Raw genomic sequence first — 24,758 nt, forward strand, 5'->3', positions numbered from 1 at the left:
ACGCATTATTCGGTTCACCCTTCCACACAATCTAAACATTGTTGTAGAGGATGATTATGATAGTTCTCTGGATCTGCTTATGTAAAGATGCTATATAAACATGTAATTATTACTGACATAAACGATGGAAGTTACCTTACAATCCACAAAAAAAAGTCCAGTAAATATGAGTTCCAAAATGCATACCTTAAGAGCTATGAGCAGTTCCTCATCGTCACTACTGTGAAATACATGATCAAGGGTCCATAACTCTTAAAGGAAGCCTCTTAGAGCACATATTTACGGGACACTTTTTTTATTTTGGCCCATACTGCCTCTTCCAAAAATATGGAAGCAAAGTGCTTGCAGTAGAAGAGATGTGTTTTACAGTATCGGAGATGAACAACTATTCATAGCTCTTAGGTTACGTATTTTAGAGCACATGTTTACTGTACGTTTTTTCTTGTTTTGGAACATACAACCACCTCTGATAGTAGCCTTTTATTCCACTATCAGAGTTATCAGAACGATTTTCACTTACAAATTTCGACTCGGTCGTTTTCAGACCAGAATCCCATACATCAGATTGATACTTTTACTCTTCTCCATCTTCCGTGAAAGTTTGTAACATCATCACACACTCACGCTGTACATACAGTACTTTAATAGAGAACAAATCCTAGGATTATATATATAATCCAGATATCGATCAAATATCGGAGAAAGGTATGTGGTAATTGCAGCCCTTATGTGGTTACTGTGCAAGAGTTTCATCCTTTTAAAGGTTACAGTAAAACTAAGTTGAACCTGATAAAGGAGAATTTTGATAGGAACAGCACTTACGAATATGCCACCAGAGGGGTCTATGTACATCTGGACTGCTGGAGATCTCTTTCCTCTTTTTCTTTGTTTTAAGTAAAAATGTAAGTGCTCCTTCCCTTCCTACTGCATTGGGTGGTACGGTGTAGCCGCATAAGAAACACCTGTGGTAATTCTTAGACATGTAGCCATCGGCTATTAGTGTAATTTGTTTATGCACCTCCACACTGTTGTTGTTACATACCAAGAGTGTGTTAAATGAACCTTGTTCTTCCACAATGTGATTGTCATATAGCAAGAGTGTACTTTGTTTATTGTTTTCTGCGTATAAAGTGAACCAGACATAATTGTGAATAACAAGTTCCTGATTCATGATTTAAAACGCTAAAAAATTATAATGCACTAAAACATAGCAGTAATTACTTTTAATGAGCAAACTATCTTGCATTTCTGCTATTTTATACATAGCACAGTGCTGGTGATGTTGTAGTGTGTTTTCGAAGTCTTAGACAGTCATGTCATATGGTGATGGCAGTGTGTCATCAGTAATTAAGATGAGACTATCTTGGAAAACCATCTACAACCTTACTGGGTGATATGTTATAGTGAAATATAGTGGTAGCCATCTTGGGTCATAAAGTATAGTGATAAGGATCCTAAATATACATAAGAAATCTGGCAACCATGCAGGCTGTAGTTACATGCCTCAGCCAACTGGGCAACGGATATCACGGATTTTTGAACTTCCTGCCATTTATACGTAAGGCAACTGACCTAGAGGAGTGGGGGAGGGTAGGTGTGATCGGTGGTGGGAGCAGAGGAGATATGGCAACATTGCAGGCTGCACTGACACTCACTTTGCCACGCGAACGACCTATTGTACGTCAGTTTGCAGAACAAGGCCTGTCCCCATGAAGAGTCTCCATTGCTACATAATGAGTTTCGAAAAATGTCGCTTGAGTGACGGACTTGAAATAAGGAAGGTGCACCGAGAATTTTACTGGTAAGAATGGAATGAACATATTAAACAGTGGTTAAACTTTGAAGCAGGAAGGCTAACAGTATTACAGGTTCGAGAGGTAAAATCTCAAACAGTAGTTTAACAGTTTGTCATAAGGGATACAACTGACACTAATGGTTTGCTCAATATCGGTTTAATGAAATACAGTTACTGTTTGAACTTATGTAAAAGGAAAAGGTATTGAGAGATAAATAAATTCAGTACATTCTCAAAAGAGACTCGAGTAAATTTTCATAGCACACGATGCAGCTTTTAAGCTTCGGGTCTTGGATTAGCGAAGTATTTATTCATATTTAAAACCTGCACATTACAAGCTAAAGTACTGACCACTTTCATGTCAACATGCACCTATGAGTTGCTTATGGTTATCGATGCCCTTTACTGATGGTACGTATTTGGTAAATAACGTCTCTATTATCCACGTTAATTACATCTTTGGCTTTAAACAGAAGCACAAAACTGGTTTATAAACTGACAAACTCCAACGATATTTGGAAAACTAGATGCTTAGTCCAAAAAGCATCGAACGACTTTTCAAGCTGAAAGCCACTTATGTCAAGACATAGGCGCGCCTCGTCGAGATAGCAGTCGCGAAGATTGTTGCGATAGATTTTGACGGCTACAGCACTTATCGGCTGCTTGACGGAAAGAAAGCTGCAACGTTAGTGACAAGGTGTGCGCTTGATTTGCGCCGGGCTGAAATGTACACTACAATGTTCCAGATAGCGAACAGCTTCCGAGAATTGAGCCAGGACACATATTTGAAATTTCCCTGCCATACTTGCCACACAATAACCTATTGTCCCATGCGAAATGCGTCACCAAATGTTGGTATATTTCTTTGGATATTAAAAACAATTCTGCCATTCATGCTGATCGAAATATACTAGTCAAATAAATTTAGAGGCACAGTTTTCATCCTTAACATTCCAGCATCTTTGATTTAATTGACAGCCGCAGGGTTCGAAGTTGACGATCATGAAATTCCACTCACTCAAAGTGGATGAATGAATATTTACTTGTTTAACAAAGGAACTTATCTTACAGTCGGCCAAGAACATATCACGGAGTAGCAGTGGAGATAATCCTTACGCAACATTGGCTATTAACGACGAATGTAGTAGGGCATCAGCGATACCTTATTCCCTATCGAATACATTCAACTGAAAGGGACGGTAAGCGGAGATGAAGGGTTCCACATATGGGTTGCACATCTCCTGGAGGACGATCAAAGCTACATGTGTTTCAGGGACTTTTAAATCGATACCTTAAATGATTCACACTCTTCTGAAGAGAAATATCCAAATCAATAATAATAAACCAGTTTGATCAAAGTTCTGATCGCAGGGTCTGGACGGATGAGTAGCTGTGTGTTACTGGGCATATTTAAACTCCGCCATACATTCACAACAGCCAATTACTCGACCTCCTTCTATCAATCTTACGTGTACGAGGGGCGTTTGAAAAGTCCGAGCAAAGTCCGAGAGATGGCACCGCCATTGCGTATCGCGGTCATGTTTGGAAGTAGCATCTTTGGAAAGAACGCACACCAAGTTTCAGCCATATTGGTCTATTTCTTTGTGTTTGGTATTCGTGTGAATTAAGGAAGTCGAGTGATTGTCAAAAAACCGATGAAAAAGAATTTCGTGTGGTGATTAAACATTACTTTATGAAACGCAAAACGCCTCACGAGACTAAAGAGAAGCTTGATAAACATTTCGGTGACTATACATCTTCGACTAGAACAGTTTATAAGTGGTTTCAAAATTTTCGGACGGGCCATTTGGGCACAAGTGATGCTGAATGTTCTGGACGTCCTGTGGAGGTCACGACTCCAGAAATCATTGATAAAATCCATGATATGATGATGGATGACAGAAGAGTTAAGGTGCGTGGGACTGCTAGTGCTGTGGGCATCTCGAATGAATGAGTACATGATATTTTGCATAAACATTTGGACATGAGAAAACTATCCGCAAGATGGGTTCCGCGATTGCTCACGCTTGACCAAAAACAGAATCGTGTGAAGTGTTGCAAGGATGGTTTGCAGCTGTTCAGGAAGAATCCGCATGACTTTAAGCGTCGTTTCGTCACTGTGGATGAAACATGGATACATTACTATACTTCTGAGACCAAACAACAATCTAAACAATGGGTTACCAAGGGAGAATCTGCACTAAAAAAGGCGAAGACCATTCCTCCGGTCGGAAAGGTTATGGCGACTGTCTTTTGGGATTCGCAAGGGATAATCCTCATCGACTATCTGGAAAAGGATAAAACTATTACAGGAGCATATTATTCAACGTTATTGGGCCGTTTGAAAACCGAGCTGCAAGAGAAACGCAGGAGATTGGACCGCAAAAAAGTCCTTTTTCATCACGACAATGCACCAGCCATGTGTTTTCCTCGCATTTTGATGCACTATTGCATTCCTCTCTGCAGTGCGGTACGAATTTTTGCGAAAACCCTCGGCGATCTCGTAAATTTTGACAGTGTGGTATAATTCCTTGCTCCAGTGCTTTAACCGTATAAAGGCGAGTGCTGTAAATTTCACTTCTGAGATGACCCCAGACAGAAAAAGCCAGAGGATTGAGTTCAGGGGATGTTGAAAGCAAAGGTAGAGGGCCTGTTCTACCTATCCCCTCTCGGGTCATCGTGCCGCTTTCCATGTCGTCTTACATCAGCAGCGAAATGTTCTTGTGCCTCAATATGCATATACCAAATTCCGCAATGTTGCGAAAGGAGAACAACCACAAACATTCATGAATGCCCAGTTAGATGCCAGTTTAATTTAAAAGTACATTCCAAATACATTTATACTAAACTGGGCAATTTTTCATAGTGACACCAGAGGCGGATCGCAATCATACATTCGCAATTATTGCGTAAACGTTTCGTTTCGGAACCCATTTTTACTAGAACGTTTTTATTTTTGCCATTGTTCACTTTCGTCCATTTAGTCTTCGCTGCTAATTCTAATAAACCCTGTATATGTAGATGTACTTAACATAAAATGGCCGATACTTAACGATCTTGAGTTTCTAAGGAATCTACCACAGAAGATACGTGCCTGTTATTGTACACGAATATCATCGAAACCAAACGTGACTGTATCGGCGGGGCTGTGGTCTTCGCACGTGTCACTGGGACGTGTCCAGCTACTGCACTGCCAAGTTGTCCCGCCTCCTGACTGTACATTCTTCACAGGTCTCCTCAAACAGTGAAGGAAAACACTGCAACATTTCCTTATACAATGAGAAAGCTGATTCCCTCCCACGCACGGATGTTCTGAGCTGCTGTACTAACACTGATGAACTCGCTCGCCGTCAACGGGCAACATTAAACTTGCAGAAAAGAAAGAAAGTAGGCACTACAGCTTCCTCATGCTTTACTGGCAGCACGGAATGTCACGGCCACCTGGAACTACTCAGTAAGTGTCCGCTGGTGTAGGCTGGAAGGCTCATAAATACACAGCAGCTTGGGCGGGAGACCACTCACCAGCATTGGCCAACAGGGTCTGGTAAAGGGGTACTCCTGCAACCGGCTATAAAACGCGGACCGCCCGCCCACGACCTCGTGGACAGCTTCGAGAAAAGACGCTCTCCTGCAACACCACCGCTCTGCTCGAAACTTGTAAGATGAACGCCATCTTTCACACGTGCTTTAAATTAGTTAATGTTTCTGTCTGCAAGAAAAGATATAATGCAGTGTGAAAAACAAATAGACATCAGTAGCCAATCATAATGTTATATTAACATCTGTACATTTCGAGAAATTAACTCTGACCGTCAAGTACTTCATATATACATTCGTCAACGTAAGCCTCCATATGGGTGACATTAAGATCTACACTGCTGGCCACCGTAAATGCAACACCCTGAAGGAAGCATCCGAATCAAGTGAAATTTACACCATGGGTTTGCAGCGATGAGATATGTAACTGATTAGAATTTCAGCGCAGACGCACATCACGCGCGCCTGTGGCGCCACCTCATAGCGCCATTTAAGGCTTGGCGATTTCGACGAGTGTACGTTCGGCACGTGTGTTTACCTTGTGGTTGTTTCACAAGACGATCAGTTATGCCTCGTAGACAACAGCGAACATCGTTTGATCAAGTATCCGAGTTCGACAGAGGAAGGATAGTGGCTTACCGAGATTGTGGATTATCATACAGAGAAATCGCTAGTCGTGTTGGGCGAAACCAAACAACTGTAATGCGGATATGTGACCGTTGGATGCAGGAGGGTACGACGGACCGACGTGGTCGATCGCATTCACCTCGGTGCACCACTGCACGTGGTGATAGGCAAATTGTGCGCATGGCAGTGACGGATCGCTCAGTGACATTCCGAACCATAGCACAGCACATTGCGTCTGTAACGCATCATCCAGTGTCTGCGCGTACCATTCGACGCCGTTTACAGCAGAGTGGTCTGTCCGCAAGACGTCCATTGCTTCGTCTACCATTGACGCAGAACCACAGACGTCTCCGTCGCCAATGGTGTGATGACAGACGGATGTGGACGGCAGAATGGAATGACGTTGTCTTTACTGACGAGGCACGCTTCTGTCTGCAGCACCACGATGGTCGGATTCGAGTGTGGAGACACCGTGGAGAGAGGATGCTGGACAGCTGCATTATGCACCGCCACACTGGTCTTGCACCGGGTATTATGGTATGGGGCGGTATTGGATATTACTCTCGCACGCCTCTAGTACGCATTGCCGGTACTTTAAATAGCCGGCGCTACATATCCGAGGTGCTGGAGCCAATTGTCCTTCCTTACCTTCAGGGCTCGGCCACAGCCATATTTCAACAGGATAATGCGCGACCACACGTGGCAAGCATTGTCCAAAGGTTCTCTGTCAATAACCAGATTGAATTGCTTCCCTGGCTGGCTCGCTCTCCGGATCTTTCGCCGATAGAAAACATGTGGTCCATGGTTGCTCAACGAGTGACCCAGATTACATCCCCTGCTGCCACACCAGATGATCTTTGGCAACGTGTGGAAGCTGTTTGGGCTGCTGTACCCCAGGAACACATCCAACGTCTCTTTGACTCAATGCCGAGACGTGTGGCAGCGGTGATCTCCAACAATGGCGGCTTCTCTGGCTACTGATTCTGGCAGGAACCACATGTCACAGACGTCTGTAAACGTAATCATTTGATACTTGGTCAAAATGTTATCTACAAAATAAATTTTGTTGTGCTACCTCTTGTCTTTCTTGGTGTTGCATTTACGGTGGCCAGCAGTGTACATTGCCATGTTTGGTTCTTGTTGTAGTCTACAATCCGAAGACTAGTTTGGTGTAGCTCTCCACGTCAGTCTATCCTGTGCAAGCCTCCTCATCTTTACATAGCTACTGCAACTTGCACCCATTTGACCCGCTTGCAGTAGTCTACCCTTGGTTCCCCCTCTATAATTTTTAAACCCCACCCCCACTTCCCTCCTTTACGTCAGAGCGAGGTGGCGCAGTGGTTAGCACACTGGACTCGCATTCGGGAGGATGACTGTTCAAACCCGTGTCCGGCCATCCTGAATTAGGTATTCCGTGATTTCCCTAAATTGCTTTTTGCATATGGCGGTATGGTTCCTTTGAAAGGGTACGCTCGACTTCCTTCCCCATCCTTCCCTAATCCGATGGGACCGATGATCTCGTTGTTTGGTCCCCTCCCCAAATCAAACCAACCAACCAACCAATCAACCCCCCATTACCAAACTGACAATTCCTTGGTTCCTCTGGAAGTATACTTTCTACCGATTACTTCTTTTAGTCAAACTGCCATAATTTCTTTTCTCCCGAGTCCGCGCAAAGTCCCAGGCGACTAGAAAAAAGCACGGGTGGCTCCGGTACATAAGAAGGGTAAAAGAACGGACCCGCGAAACTACAACCAATATTCCTGTCTTCGATTTGCTGCAGAATCCTTGAATATATTCTCGGTTCGAATACAATAAATTTTCTTGAGACCGAGAAGCTTATCTCCACGAATCAGCATGGTTTGACACAACATCGCTCTTGCGAAACTCAGCTTGCCCTTTTCTCACATGATATGCTGCGAACTATGGATGAAGGGCGACAGGTAGAATGCATACTTCTGGACTTTCGGAAAGTATTTGACACGGTGACCCATTCCAGGCTGTTACGAAAGTCCGAGCTTATGGAACAGGTTCACAGATACGTGAGTGACTCCAAGACTTCTTAACTTACAGAGACCAATATGTTGTCCTCGAAGGCAAGTGTTCGTCAGACACAAGTGTATCGTCACGGGCGCTCCAGAGGAGTGTGACAGGACCGCTGTTGTTCTCTATATACACTTAACAGCCAAACATTATGACCACAGACCTACTACCGATATAAGCCCGTCCAGGCAATAGTAGTGTCACTTGGTGAGGAATGACTGCTAGCTTCTGGCGCTACAGTCTGGAACCGCGCGACCGCTACGGTCGCAGGTTCGAATCCTGCCTCGGGCATGGATGTGTGTGTTGTCCTTAGGTTAGTTAGGTTTAAGTAGTTCTAACAAGGGAACCTCCCCATCGCACCCCCCTCAGATTTAGTTATAAGTTGCCACAGTGGATAGGCCTCGAAAAATTGGACACAGATCAGTTGCGAAAACAGGAAGAAGTTGTGTGGAACTGTGAAAAAACAAGCAAAATATACAAACTGAGTAGTTCAATGGAAGATAGGCAACATTAAGGACGATGGGAGCGCAGGAGCGCCGTGGTCTCGCGGTAACGTGAGCAGCTACGAAACGGGAGGTCCTTGGTTCAAACCTTCCATCGAGTGAAAAGTTTAATTTTTTATTTTCAGTTTATGTGACAAACTCTTATGTTTTCATCACTTTTTTGGGAGTGATTATCACATCCACAAGAAAACCTAAATCGGGCAAGGTAGAAGAATCTTTTTACCCATTCGCCAAGTGTACAAGTTAGGTGGGTCGGGAACATATTCCTGTCATGTGACTCACATGGCGTCACCAGTGTCATATAGAATATATCAGACGTGTTTTCCTGTGGAGGAATCGGTTCACCTATGACCTTGCGATCAAATGTTTTCGGTTCCCATTGGAGAGGCACGTCCTTTCGCCTACTAATCGCACGGTTTTGCGATGCGGTCGCTAAACACAGACACTAAACTTATTACAGTGAACAGAGATGTCAATGAACGAACGGACAGATAATAACTATGCAAAAACAAAGAAAGTAAAATTTTCAGTCGAGGGAAGATTTGAACGAAGGACCTCTCGTTCCGCAGCTGCTCACGCTACCACGGGACCACGGCGCTCCTAAGCCCCCAATGTCAATTATGGGGCTTATCTGGCCCATGGACTACTCAGTTTGTATATTTTGCTTATTTTTTCACAGTTCCACACAACTTCTTCCTGTTTTCTCAATTGATCTGTGTTCAGTTTATCAAGGCCTATCGACTATGCCAACGTATAACTAAATCTGAGGGGGGTGCGATGGGGAGGTTCCCTTGTAAGTTCTAGGGGACTTATGACCTCATCAGTTGAGTCCCATAATGCTCAGAACCATTTGAACCATTTTTTTGACTGCTAGCAAGACACACGCACGGAGCATGTAGTATCAGTGATCTTGCTGTCTGTGGGTACCATGGGAAAGGCGCGCGATCTATCATCGAAGATACAGGGAAAGCAGGAAATCACCGTCCGCTAAGTCACAACGCGGAGGAAAGTGTGTGTTGAGTGATCGTGACGAACGGTCATTGAAGAGAATTGTGACGAAAAATAAGAGGACGACGGGCGCAAAAGTCACTACGGGACTGAATGTCGCACTAGTGAACCCTGTCAGTACCAAAACAACACGAAGGGAGCTCCATAAGCAGGGAATCGCAAGGTGGGGTGGAATTAGAAAATCACTCATCAGTGATGCAAATCCCCGTAGCAGAAAACACGTGGTGCCGTTGCAATAAAATCTGGACTATGGGGCACTCACTCCATCTTCAGGCCACGAGTGGCCTACCGGGACCATCCGACCGCCTTGTCATCCTCAGAGGAGGATGCGGATAGGAGGGGCGTGGGGTCAGCACACCGCTCTCCCGGCCGTTATAATGGTATTCTTGACCGAAGCCGCTACTATTCGGTCGAGTAGCTCCTCAATTGGCATCACGAGGCTGAGTGCACCCCGAAAAATGGCAACAGCACATGGCGGCCCGGATGGTCACCCATTCAAGTGCCGACCACGCCCGACAGCGCTTAACTTCGGTGATTTCACTGGAACCGGTGTATCCACTGCGGCAAGGCCGTTGCCGGACTATGGGGCAATGTAAGAAATTAATCTGGTAAGTCTTCTTTCACATTGTTTCAACTTCTGGCCGAGTTTACGTCCTAATAGTGAAACGTGACGGGTGTTCGGTGATGATTTGGGCAACCACATCGTGGTATTCTATTGGCCCTATGGTTACTCTGCCACAAGGATTACAGTGTGTGACGACTTTGGGTGATCAGACCATCAAATGGTACAGTGTTTGTTCGACAATGGTGATGCTGTGTTCCAAAACTACTGTGCACCTGTTCTCACAGCTCGCTTCGTCCAGGACTGGTGTTGTGAGGACGAGGATGAATTTTTGCATCTCCTCTGGCCAGCGCAGTCACCAGATATCAATATTATTGAGCCATTGTGATCTTCTTTGGAAAGAAGTGTGCGTGATCGTTACCTGAACTTGCCACTGTTTTGCGGGAAGAATGGTATAAGATTGCCTTGAAAAACATACAGGGCCCATATTTATCCATTCCGAGACGACTGGAAGCTGTTCGCAATACCAATCAGTTCCCTACACGGTATTAGGCGTGGTAATGTGTTGCACTTTTGAAGTTTGCACACTGTTGTCCAGCCCCTGTATGCGGATACTGTCTGGAAACTGTTTTGTGAATAGAGTTGGTAGCAAAGATGTAATACGAGGGCTATCCACAAAGTACATTACGTTTTGGAATTAAAAATAAATAAAGTATTGGAAATTTTTTTTATTATATTCAGATGAAAGCCACACTTAAATACTACTTTTCTACATAGTTGCCATTTAAATTAAGGCACTTACCGTAGCGATGGACGAGCTTGGAAATTCCTTCGTCGTAAAATTCGGCCGCCTGCGCCTTCAACCACGTGGCTACCTCTTGTTTTGGGACAGAAAAGGTGTGATTTTTGTGGATTTCCTGGAAAGAGGCACTACAATAAACTCTCAAAGGTATTGCCAAACTCTGCACAACCTCAGAAGAGCAATACAAAACAAGCGCAGGGGAAAGTTGGGCTCAAAGATCTTGCTGATTCACGACAACGCCCGGGCCCACACAGCAAATGCGACTCGTGAAGTTCTCGAATATTTTAAGTGGGAGTTGTTTCCTCATCCGCCGTACAGTCCCGACCTGGCACCGAACGACTTCCACTTATTCCCAGCAATGAAGAAGTGGTTGGCTATGCAGCGTTTTGATGACGACGCACAGCTTCAAGAAGAGGTAACCACGTGGTTGAAGGCGCAGGCGGCCGAATTTTACGACGAAGGAATTTCCAAGCTCGTCCATCGCTACGATAAGTGCCTTAATTTAAATGGCACCTATGTAGAAAAGTAGTATTTAAGTGTGGCTTTGATCTGTATATAATAAAAAAAATTTCCAATACTTTATTTATTTTTAATTCCAAAACGTAATGTACTTTGTGGATAGCCCTCGTAAATTAAACGAAAGGTCTGACGCTCAAGTTTCACTTCATGAACAGCAAAACTGCAATAATCAAAAAAATTGTTCAAATGGCTCTGAGCACTATGGGACTTAACATCTGAGGTCATCAGTCCCCTTGAACTTAGCACAACCTAAGCTTCACTGACCTAAGGACATCACACACATCCATGCCCGAGGCAGGATTCGAACCTGCGACTGTAGCGGTCGAGCGGTTCCAGACTAAAGCGCCTAGAACGGCATTTCTTTTATCTCATTTTGTTCTATCTTGTTCCTTGAATTTGTTCGTGGCGGACGTCCAATGACATGCGTTCAGGTTATTCGTTGATCCGTTCACTCAGCTTTTTTTATTACAGAGGGTAGCTAAAGCCTCTGACCGAACACGCTGAGCTACCGTGGCGGCTTTTCTTTCGTTCGTTGCATCTGTTCGGGGCGGACGTCGTAAGACTCCGTTGAAGTTCGTCGTTGATCGATTAACTCAGTTTTTTTATTACAGAGGGCAGCTAGCCCTCTGACCGAACACACTGAGCTACCGTTCCGGCACTGAACTGCTCGGCCACAACGGCCGGCAATGTAATAAAAAAAAGTTCAAATGTGTGTGAAATCTTATGGGACTTAACTGCTAAGGTCATCAATCCCTAAGGTTGCACACTACTTAACCTAAATTATCCTAAGGATAAACACACACACCCATGCCCGAGGGAGGAATCGAACCTCCGGCGGGACCAGCCGCACAGTCCATGACTGCAGCGCATTAGACAATGTAATAATCGATAAACCTTTTCCTGTTATAGTTTTGTGAGAGGTGTCAACGAGAAAAAGTTTCGAAAAGGTTTGAAATTATGTGTAGAGTATGTTGGAAGTCGGTAAGTGCTCTCATTAACAAATACTGGATGTATAAATCCAGATATTTCGCGAGGTCAGCTACGCTACCTCAAACCGAATGCACAGTTGCTTATGAAATATGTGTCTTATTGTGTTAAACTTTTAACATAAAATTGTACCTTTTAAAGAGTAGATTATGACAACATATCAAATTTTTAATTAGGTCAATAATTACGCGATATATTAAAAGTAAAATTTTTGTTTCTCCTGGAAGCCGTTAGAAAGGCAACTTGCAACTAGTTCCTCCTAGTTTCAGGGTTCCACGACAGTCTTTTAGTTATATTAATTGTAGTAGGAAGAATATATGATTACTTAATTCAGTTGGGAGTGTATAGGATGCGAAATTTAGTAGACAGCAAAAACGGCTATAACCTGGCCGGGCTCGACTCCAATTGAGCTTGGATGACACATACAGTCACGTCGCTCCTTGTTGCCTCTACTCTGTTCCAGACGTAGTGGCTGGACAATATTTCGGCAAACAGTGCCCAGATGTTTTCAGTGGGTGAGAGATATGGAGATGCGCTATCCAGGGCAACAGTCAAACTCCTTCTCTATCAAGGTAGGTCAAAGCAGCACAGGAAACACGCGGTCTCGTGTTATCTTGTTGAAGGTAATGTCATTGAGACCTCGGAGGCAAGACACACACAAGGCTGTTGACACGTCAGAAATGTAACGGCTACTGTCCCAGTTACCACCAAAACGAATTAGAGATGATCGTGTTGTGTACTTACTGTCGCCACACACCATAACGTGAGGTGCTGAACTCGTATGATGATGACGAATTCTTCTGTACACACGGACACTCCTATCGTGATGCTGTACAGATAACAGCGACTCCTCTGGAAAAACGACGTGGTGGTAGTCTTGTCCAGCGGTTTAGTTGGGGGCATCACAGTCGGCGACCTACTCAGAGCTTCCGTGTCGAGGGAAGCGGCAACAATAGTCGCCGCTCGATAGTTCTCGGTGCTCCAGTCGCCGTCGCACTGCCCGCTTGAATACATGTCTTGCTGTAAGCCAATCCATTATCTGACTCAATGTGTTTGGCTATACAATCCCGCACGGCCGAGAGAACGATATGTTGTCCTCTTGGGCACTACCGTACGACGCCACTGAAATCCTGCATGACACTGAGGCTTCTCTACCTGAACTCACAGAGCCCACATTTGGACCACAGTCCGTGGAGGTATAATGAGGGAAGTTTTCGTGACGTCGCAAACTTGAAGCCAACATGCGTTATACAGGGTGAAACATAAAAACGGTAACATTTCCACAATCCTATAAAACTACGCCGGCCGCGGTGGTCTAGCGGTTCTAGGCGCGCAGTCCGGAACCGCGCGACTGCTACGGTCGCAGGTTCGAATCCTGCCTCGGGCATGGATGTGTGTGATGTCCTTAGGTTAGTTAGGTTTAAGTAGTTCTAAGTTCTAGGGGACTGATGACCACAGATGTTAAGTCCCATAGTGCTCAGAGCCATTTGAACCATTTTATAAAACTACAAATGATGAAGGAAAGAAATTGCATTCATAGTAATTGAAACATTAACACTTTGTCGTTTACGAAACATTGATGGCATTTATCATTTTTTAAATTATGTCCTGTAGATGGCGTCCTCCTGTACGAATACATTCGTGAAATCTGCAGTTGAGATTCCTCATTGACCGCTGCAACATCTCACCTGGAATACTGTGAATTGCATCCCGTATTTTGTGTTTTAACTCATCCAGGGTTCTTGGTCGAGTCGTGTAGACTTTGCTCTTGAGGTAGCCCCACAAGAAAAAATCACAAACGGATAATCTGGCTATCTAGGGGGCCCGGGGATGTCACCGAATCGTGAGGTCACACAGTTGCCCAACAATTCTCGCACATATGCCATTGACTGCCGTGCTGTGTGTGATGTCGCGCCGTCCTGTTGAAACCAGGCTTCTTGAACGTTTGGAAAGTTGTTCAATGCAGGTGTAACGAAAATTCGTAGCATCTCCACGTAACGATCGGCAATGACAGTTATTGTGTTTACCTGTTCATTTGCGAAAAAAATACGGTCCGATAATCCCATGTGGTAAAACACCACACCATACTGTCACTTTACGAGCGTGTAAATGGCGCTCACGAACGTCATTGGGATTTGTGTTTGCCCAGTAACGATAGTTCTGTTTATTCACATAACCTGTGAGATGAAAATGTGCCTCATCTGACATCCAAAACTTGTTTAGAAACTCATCGTCATTGTTTATTTTTGCTATCATTTGTTGACAGAATCCTAGTCGTAGCCGGTAATCGTTGTCCTTCAATTGTTGTACCATCTGTAGTTTGTACGGACGAAATTTTAAATCAAGATGAAGAATTCTGCGAACACTCTCCCGGCACCTTCCAACCACTGCTGCTTGCTTACGAATTGAACATCGTGGGCTCCGTAAGACAGACTCGCGTACAACATCAATGTTACAAAATTGTTGAGGCTTTCGTGGCCACTTGTTGACAAACTGCCTATTGGCTTCTGTCTCGGGTTCTTCGGCCGACGTTCATCTAATGATTTTTCTGACGTTTCGCCAGCACGAGTGGCTGGCATTGTCAAAGCTTCACCCTCCATTGCCGGTGGTGAACTGGAGCCGAGCTCGCGGGCGCAGGCTATATGTACCTGACGCGCCAACGTCCGAGGGCTTCTCCGCGGTCATTTCCGGTGCGGTTCTCCTCTTGCTACCTGCGACGGTCGTTCGCTGCAGTACGGGAAGCCAGGATCCGTTGACCTTAAGGCTTTCCTCTTTCTTGTTCAAACTGTTCGCGTGTTTTTGTATTTCTACAGATTCTCTGAACAAGCGCGTGTGATAGTGCTTCTCTACAGCCAGAACTTCCGTGTCGGCGAATTTAATTACATGGTCGGTCTCATTCAGTGCGTGCTCTGCCACGGCCGATTTCTCCACCTGCCCCAACCTGCAATGTCGCTTATGCTCTTTGATCCTGGTGTTAATGGATCGTCCAGTCATTCCGACATAAACTTTTCCGCATGTGCATGGTATGCGGTATATTCCCGACATTGCAAGTGGGTCTCTTTTCTCCTTCGCCGATCTAAGACACTCTTTGATCTTCCTTGTCGGTTTGAAAATCGTCTTTACGCCATGTTTGCGCAATATACGGCCGATTCTGTCCGTCACTCTGGGAATGTATGACAGAAAGGCCGTACCCGACAATTCTTTTTCCGGTTCCTTACTTCGCCGAGGGTTGGGCTCTGTTACACCTCTAATATAATTTGTGGAGTAACCATTGCTCCTCAGGACAGTTTCCAGGTGTTGCATTTCTCGTTTGAGGTGTTGCGGCTCACATATTCGTCCTGCTCTCGTTACGAGCGTACTAATCATGCCTCTTTTCTGGCTCGGGTGGTGGTTTGACAGTTTGTGCAGGTATCGGTCCGTGTGAGTCGGTTTTCGATACACGCTGTGTCCCAGATCTTCGCCGTCCCTTGTGACCAGAACATCTAGAAATGGCAGTTTCTTGTCCTTTTCTACTTCCATGGTAAATGTTATGTTGGCATGGAGGCTGTTCAAGTGTCTTAGGAAGTCACTGAGCTGTTCTTCACCATGGCTCCACACCACGAAAGTATCATCTACGTACCTGTACCACACCTTAGGTTTGCAAGTCGCCGAGTCCAGTGCCTGTGCTTCGAATTGTTCCATGAAGAAGTTGGCCACCACTGGACTGAGAGGACTACCCATGGCGACGCCTTCCAGCTGTTCGTAGAAACCGCCATTCCACGTGAAATAGCTCGTGGTGAGACATGCGTGGAAGAGCTTTCTGATGTCTAGCGGAAAAATGGAACCGATGTGCTCCAGAGCGACACTGAGTGGCACTTTCGTAAATAACGAAACACCATCAAAGTTGACCAGGATGTCGTTTGGTGCAAGTTTCAGTTTCTTCAGCTTCTCAATGAAATGTCCTGAGTCCTTAATGTATGTGTCGGTCTTCCCCACGTGTGGCTGGAGCAGAGAGGCCAAGTGTTTTGCCAGTTTATATGTCGGTGATCCAGGAGCGCTAACGATCGGTCTCAGTGGAACGTTGTTCTTATGGATCTTGGGTAATCCATACAGCCGAGGTGGTAGGGCTTCTGTGTTGCGCAGGTTTCTCTGTATGTCCGCCGGCAGAGAAGACGCCTTGATTAACCGATTCGTATTCCGTGTGATACGTTGCGTCGCCATGGGTAGTCCTCTCAGTCCAGTGGTGGCCAACTTCTTCATGGAACAATTCGAAGCACAGGCACTGGACTCGGCGACTTGCAAACCTAAGGTGTGGTACAGGTACGTAGATGATACTTTTGTGGTGTGGAGCCATGGTGAAGAACAGCTCAGTGACTTCCTAAGACACTTGAACAGCCTCCATGCCAACATAACATTTACCATGGAAGTAGAAAAGGACAAGAAACTGCCATTTCTAGATGTTCTGGTCACAAGGGACGGCGAAGATCTGGGACACAGCGTGTATCGAAAACCGACTCACACGGACCGATACCTGCACAAACTGTCAAACCACCACCCGAGCCAGAAAAGAGGCATGATTAGTACGCTCGTAACGAGAGCAGGACGAATATGTGAGCCGCAACACCTCAAACGAGAAATGCAACACCTGGAAACTGTCCTGAGGAGCAATGGTTACTCCACAAATTATATTAGAAGTGTAACAGAGCCCAACCCTCGGCGAAGTAAGGAACCGGAAAAAGAATTGTCGGGTACGGCCTTTCTGCCATACATTCCCAGAGTGACGGACAGAATCGGCCGTATATTGCGCAAACATGGCGTAAAGACGATTTTCAAACCGACAAGGAAGATCAAAGAGTGTCTTAGATCGGCGAAGGAGAAAAGAGACCCACTTGCAATGTCGGGAATATACCGCATACCATGCACATGCGGAAAAGTTTATGTCGGAATGACTGGACGATCCATTAACACCAGGATCAAAGAGCATAAGCGACATTGCAGGTTGGGGCAGGTGGAGAAATCGGCCGTGGCAGAGCACGCACTGAATGAGACCGACCATGTAATTAAATTCGCCGACACGGAAGTTCTGGCTGTAGAGAAGCACTATCACACGCGCTTGTTCAGAGAAGCTGTAGAAATACAAAAACACGCGAACAGTTTGAACAAGAAAGAGGAAAGCCTTAAGGTCAACGGATCCTGGCTTCCCGTACTGCAGCGAACGACCGTCGCAGGTAGCAAGAGGAGAACCGCACCGGAAATGACCGCGGAGAAGCCCTCGGACGTTGGCGCGTCAGGTACAGTCGTGGACAAAACGAGCGAGACCCCTCGCCTTTTCGTTATGCTGATCCGCACAGCTTTAAAGTCTGCTACACAGCATAACAGGCAAGGCGACGAAGTGCTACCAACATACTATGCAAGTTCGCTCAGCTGATGTGCTGAGATAGCTAGCACCGGAGAAACTCGCGCTTCGGAGACGCCACAGCATCGTCTGCCACCACTTCGTGGGAAACTAATACCTCAAGTATAAGCCGATGTGTTGTATTCGCATATCTGTGACTATGACTTGGATCTAAAGTGTGGTTATGGATAGTACGTATGCTCAGATTGCGAACCTAACATCACGAATAAAGACAAGGGGAAATGAATTAGGCGTCGTTCCCCTTCCGTAACATCAAATATATTGTAGTTATTCTTTTTTAACTGAACTGCGCAGAAAATCACTTTTTAGTAACACCAGATGATATTAACAGTTTGCCGGCGCGGTTTAGCCGTGCGCTCAACGGCGTCATATCGCGGACCGCGCGGCTGCTTGCGCCGTCAGTTCGAATCCTTCTCCGGGCATGGTTGTGTGTTAGGTTAGGTAGGTTGAAGTAGTTCTAGATCTAGGGGACTGATGACCTAAGCAGTTTGGTGGCATAGTTCTTAGAGCCAGTTTTTGACCTTTCGCGTAAATTTTCTTTACATAAACGGCCGTATCTTTAGATTGCGTTGGCATTGCTCATTTTTTTACACCACCAGGGGACCGTATACCGCAGGAAGTGCGATACATTTCCGCTTATTGTGTCCACCCGAACTCGAGGTAAACGGGTTTTAAGGGTTGGGTAGACAGATGGATGGTCAATAAAGCGAGACTTGTAGGGTTCCGTTTTTACCGATTTACGTGACATCCTAACAACGAAAATAGCTACCACAGTTATTGAAGATGACGGCTGCATAATAATTTCCCCTACTCTTTATTCGAAGTGTTCCAGCTGAGTCGATAAATCAGCATATTAATCGTAGATACGCTTTCGATCCAAATCAAGTTTACAGGAATGCAAATAGAATCCATTTGCCTATACACGTGGTAATTCAGATCCCACTATTAATGCCAACGCGTTTTAGATGTGCGCGCATTCCCATTACCAGCTACCTTAAGGAACACTTCGGCTAATGAACGTTTTCTGGCTGTGGCACGTCTAATGGAGAATTCGAAACATGGTAGAATACGTTTGGCAGCTACGTCGCCGTTTATTTCCTGGGGTGGTTCAGAATTATCCTACTAAATTTACTCGCTACTAAAAAATTTTTGTTATTTCGATAAACATCCCGAATGATTGTCACATAAGCGGTGACATAAAGGTAGACAATTCATGTTTTTGAGTCCAGAAAGCTCTATACAACAGAAACTGCAGATCATTTTTCCATTTTCATTGCGAAATTGCCGGCTTATTCAAGTCTGGGGTAATAATAGAGGGCTGTTTACTTGGGTTGTCTGCTAGCGTAGTGAATGGTGTTTGCTACTGCAAGAGAGGTCTGGTTTGTTTTCGGTTCTAAGCTCGATGGTGTCAGATAGACTATCAGTAAAGGAATTTTAAGAAATTCTCGCGCCCCAATACGTTTTATTGCTACCTGTATTCTGTACCGGCGCCCTGTGGATGTCGATATGAAACTCTACTTATATTTACTATTAAAAACAGTCTTGATCACGATCTATTATCAAGGTGACCGGTTTCGACCACTACTGTGGTCACCTTCAGACCATTGAGTAGGAACCTCTTTCTGTTGGAGAATCACTAGTGATCAGTAGTGATTCTCCAACAGAAAGAGGTTCCTACTCAATGGTCTGAAGGTGACCGACTGCTACGGTCGCAGGTTCGAATCCTGCCTCGGGCATGGATGTGTGTGATGTCCTTAGGTTAGTTAGGTTTAAGTAGTTCTAACAAGGGAACCTCCCCATCGCACCCCCCTCAGATTTAGTTATAAATTGACACAGTGGATAGGCCTTGAAAAACTGAACACAGATAAATCGAGAAAACAGGAAAAAATAAACAAAATATACAAACTGAGTAGTCCAAGTGTAACATATCCAACATCTAGGACTATGTACACGAAGAGCGCCGTGGTCCCGTGGTTAGAGTGAGCAACTGCGAAACGAGAGGTCCTTGATTCGAGTCCTCCCTCGAGCAAAAATTTTACTTACTTTATTTTCGCAAAGTTACGATCTGACCGTTCATTCATTGACGTCCCTGTTCACTGTAATAAGTTTAGTGTCTGTGTTTTGCGACCGCACCACAAAACCGTGCGATTAGTAGACGAAAGGACGTGCCTCTCCAATAGGAACCGAAAACATTTGATCGCAAATTCATAGGTCAACCGATTCCTCCACAAGAAAACACGTCTGAAATATTCTATAAGACACTGATGACGGCATGTGCGTCACATTACAGGAATATGTTGTCGACCCACCTAACTTGCACACTTGGCGAATGGGTAAAAAGATTCTTCTACCTTGCCCGATTTAGGTTTTCTTGTGGATGTGATAATCACTCCCAAAAAAGTGATGAGAACATTGAGTTTGTCGCATAAACGGCAACAAATGAATGCAACAGTTTCACAGTCGCACAGTTTTCCCTGTGCTCTGTCAAAACAAACGTTTTTAACGTTTTCAAGTTTTTCCGTGTGTAGACCGTCAAATCCTGCGTGTGTCCAAGCAAATCTGAACATGTCCTGGAATTTTGGAGAGCAAAGTTGATCATGTCTGAGTGCATGAACTTTGATAATTGTCTGAAAATAAAAAATTAAAACTTTTCACTCGAGGGAGGGTTGAACCAGGGACCTTCCTTTCCATAGCTGCTCACGGTAACCACGGGACCACGGTGCTCCTCAGTGAACAGGTACCTTAATGTGATATATCTTGCACACGGACTACTCAGTTTGTATATTTTGCTTATTTTTTTCATAGTGCCATACAACTTCTTCCTGTTTTCTCGATTGATCTGTGTTCAGTTTTTCATGGCCTATCCATGTGCCAACTTATAACTAAATCTGAGGGGGGTGCGATGGGGAGGTTCCCTTGTAAGTTCTAGGGGACTGATGACCATAGATGTTAAGTCCCATAGTGCTCAGAGACATTTGAAGCATTTTTTGAAGATGACCACAGTAGTGGTCGAAACCGGTCACCTTGATAAATAAATCGTGATCAAGACTGTTTTTAATAGTAAGTATTTGTAAGACCTTTCCCATAATGTATTCAAAAGAAACTCTACTTGTTAGCCGGCCGGAGTGGCCGAGCGGTTCTAGGCGCTACAGACTGGAACCGCGCGACTGCTACGGTTGCAGGTTCGAATCCTGCCTCGGGCATGGCTGTTTGTTATGTCCTTAGGTTAGTTAGGTTTAAGTAGTTCTACGTTCTAGGGGACTGATGACCTCAGAAGTTAAGTCCCGTAGTGCTCAGAGCCATTTGAATCATTCATATTTGTTACTGCCTACTTTTTCCGCTTCTGTCAATAGTTGAATTAAGTGTGGCTCTGAATGATTTTTAACTGAATTTCGTTATGAATCTTCACGCATTGCTAAATTTGCACACTTTCATGGTAAGTCAGCAACCATCCAGTATGACGGGTCTGAACGTTGTCACAGACCATTTCGCGGCCGAATGCGCATAATATTTTGCTAATTCGTAGCGATCTGGGGTACTTTGTCTTACTAAAACAGTTATGTTATCTCGATAAGCTGAAATTCATTTTTTCTAGTAAAGTTCACACTAATTAGCGTTTCTTCTTTCATTTATATCTTACATTTAGGTGTTGCGGTTAACAGACTAATCAGCATTAATATAGTCTTTCACATGATTGAAAACAGTCTGACAAATTTCAGATAGTTTTCCAATTTCACGCCTGTGCATAGTATGTTGGTATCACTTCGTCGCCTTGCGTATTATGCTGTGTAGCAGACTTCAAAGCTGTGCGGATTAGCATAACGAAAAGGCGAGGGGTCTCGCTCGTTTTGTCCACGACTGTACATATAGCCTGCGCCCGCGAGCTCGGCTCCAGTTCACCACCGGCAATGGAGGGTGAAGCTTTGACAATGCCAGCCACTCGTGCTGGCGAAACGTCAGAAAAATCATTAGATGAACGTCGGCCGAAGAACCCGAGACAGAAGCCAATAGGCAGTTTGTCAACATCAATGTTCGTTGGAGAACGAACTCTTCTTGGTCGTCCAGTTGGTTTCTTCTTGAGGGCAGATCCAGTCTCTTCAAAGTTATTAATCCAACATTTTATCGCGTATTTCGACGGAACAGCATCATGACGTCCTAAATTATAGAAACGTCGAAACTCCCTCTGCGTCGCTACCAAAATATCATTGTTTTTATAAAACATTTTTATGGCTTACGCACGCTGTTGTCTGTTCCACTGACCCATGATCACTGAAATGGCGGACTGTTTACTCGCTAACTGTCACGAACCCGCAGTGCTGCCACCTGCCCACCGTTGCCACTACTCATTTCAAACATTCCCGTTATTCTGTGTCACCCTGTATTAGTTTCCCCAAACATTATCTTCTGGTGGAAGTGTTTTGATCAAAACTGTCAACTTGAGTCATTTACGAGTGTGCTAATCATTCTGATAATAGTCGAAAGTGTGAGGGAATCAGATTTCAGCCGTAATTGATTTATTCTTTCATGCAGGGTGTCCCAAAAATGTTGCGACAGACTTCAAGTGGTTGTAGAGGATATCTTGAGGAACAAATCGAGATTAGGAAGCCATGCCCGGAAACGTCATCCAACGACGCCACAGAGCGTCCAAATTACAGGCACTGGTGTTTGCCAGCAGGCCACCCCTTCGGCAGCAAACGTGACTTTGTACGGTGGCGGACCATAGGCAGAAAATATCGCAATGTTGTTTGTTATTCAGTGTTCAAAATGGTTCAAATGGCTCTGAGCACTATGGGACTTAACATCTGACAAGGGAACCTCCCCATCGCACCCCCCTCAGATTTAGTTATAAGTTGGCACAGTGGATAGGCCTTGAAAAACTGAACACACATCAATCGAGAAAACAGGAAGAAGTTGTGTGGTAATATGAAAAAATGAGCAAAATATATAAACTTAGTAGTCCATGAGGAAGATATTTAACATCAAGGCTAGCGTGACCTCAGGAGCGCCGTGGTCGCGTGGTTAGCGTGAGCAGCTGCGGAACGAGTGGTCCTTGGTTCAAGTCTTCCCTGGAGTGAAAATTTTAATTTTTTATTTTCAGTTTATGTGACAAACTACTATGTTTTCATCAGTTTTTTGGGAGTGATTATCACATTCACAAGAAAACCTAAATCGGGCAAGGTAGAAGAATCTTTTTACCCATTCGCCAAGTGTATAAGTTAGGTGGGTCGACAACAAATTCTTGTCATGTGACGCACATGCCGTCACCAGTGTCGTATAGAATATATCAGACGTGTTTTTCCGTGGAGGAATCGGTTCACCTATGACCTTGCGATCAAATGTTTTCGGTTCCCATTGGAGAGGCACGTCCTTTCGCCTACTAATCGCACGGTTTTGCGATGCGGTCGCAAAACAGAGACACTAAACTTATTACAGTGAACAGTGACGTCAATGAACGAACGGACAGATCATAACTTTGCTAAAATAAAGAAAGTAAATTTTTCGCTCGAGGGATGACTTTAACCAGGGACCTCTTGCTCCGTAGCTGCTCACGCTAACCATGGGACCACGGCGATACTGTGCCTATACTCTCATTGATATTGCTTATGTTGGACATGGACTACTCTGTTTGTATATTTTGCTTATTTTTTCATAGTTCCACACAACTTCTTCCTGTTTTCTCGATTGATCTTTGTTCAGTTTTTCAAGGCCTAGCCACTGTGCCAACTTACAACTAAATCTGATGGGGGTGCGATGGGGAGGTTCCCTTGTGAGGTCATCAGTCCCCTAGAACATAGAACTACTTAAATCTAACTAACCGAAGGATTCGAACCTGCGACCGTAGTGGTCACGCGGTTCCAGACTGAAGCGCCTAGAACCGCTCGGACACACCGCCCGGCTATTCAGTGTTTGCTATTGATTACCGCGATCGCCAGTGGAGAAGATGGAACTAGCTGCTGCTCCTATGAATGCGGTGCTCTGTTGCCCTGGAGGATTACGGTTTCAGACGGTGTTCCAGGAGAAAAATAAACTGCGGTTGGAAAACCTTCTCCGAAACAGTCATCCACCGAAGGCACAGAGTATAGCATTCGTGGAAGACATGCCTTTCTACGCAGCAGCTAGCTCTCTCTTCTGCAGTGGCGATCGCGGCAATCAGCAAACAACATTGCGAGACATTCCGTGTACGGTCCGTCAGCTTACAAAGTCACGATTTCTGCCGAAGGGGTGGTCCAGGGGTAAGCTCTGACGCCTATAACCTGGACACTCTGTAGCATCGTTGGATGAGGTTTCCGGTCACAGGTTCCTATCCTCAATTTGCTCCTCAAGACAGCCTCTACAATTCCTCGAAATCTGGAACACACTGTATGCTATACATAAATTTTGGTAACGCTGTCTACATTTAATATAGCGTTTTTTATTTCTGTTATTTGACTTTAGATTTCCGATCAGCCCAACTCGAAGAGCTCTCTAAGTCAACACTGCGAGGAGAAAAGATTGGAAACCTGTCAAACAGCAAAATATGTTCTCAGCATTTTCGGGAAGAGGACATAGACCGAACATCAGTTTCCTCAGTACTTATTAAGAAATATGATCGATTATGAAAACAGGCTTTTCACGTCACCCTCTCCTCTTCTTGGTTATTCGAAAGGTATAACAAAAAAGTAGTTACATTAATGCGACGAAATACGTCGTATTACCGGATTAGATATAAATTTACGGCAATAAAAAATCTGAAAATGCCATTCCGACGGCGTATTATTCACAAAAGTACGGTTATACCTTCTACTTAAAACTACTGTAGAATGCCCACTGTAGAATAAGCAGAATACGTAGTTAGTAGGCTGTTAATGTCATGGCGCATCTAACATGGCGGCACCGACTTCAAAGTTAACGTACCGCGTAAGTCTGTTGCGTCATGTCTCCCCTTGTTACATCTCCATGTGGGATTCCGATCAATGCGAGCAGCAATACTGCAGAACGAT

The 24,758-nt window shown here is 44.7% G+C and overlaps 1 protein-coding gene and 1 pseudogene across 1 annotated transcript in view; both read right to left on the bottom strand.

Annotated features, from left to right (window-relative positions):
- The window catches only part of LOC126249133 (motor neuron and pancreas homeobox protein 1-like), a 348,670-nt gene that overhangs the window by 167,559 nt on the left and 156,353 nt on the right, over window positions 1-24,758 (bottom strand). The gene's annotated exons all lie outside the window — the stretch shown is intronic.
- Window positions 9,973-10,090, bottom strand: LOC126249922 (5S ribosomal RNA; annotated as a pseudogene).

The sequence above is a fragment of the Schistocerca nitens genome, chromosome 3 (assembly GCF_023898315.1).
Source record: "Schistocerca nitens isolate TAMUIC-IGC-003100 chromosome 3, iqSchNite1.1, whole genome shotgun sequence".
Classification (NCBI taxonomy): Eukaryota; Metazoa; Arthropoda; class Insecta; order Orthoptera; family Acrididae; genus Schistocerca; species Schistocerca nitens.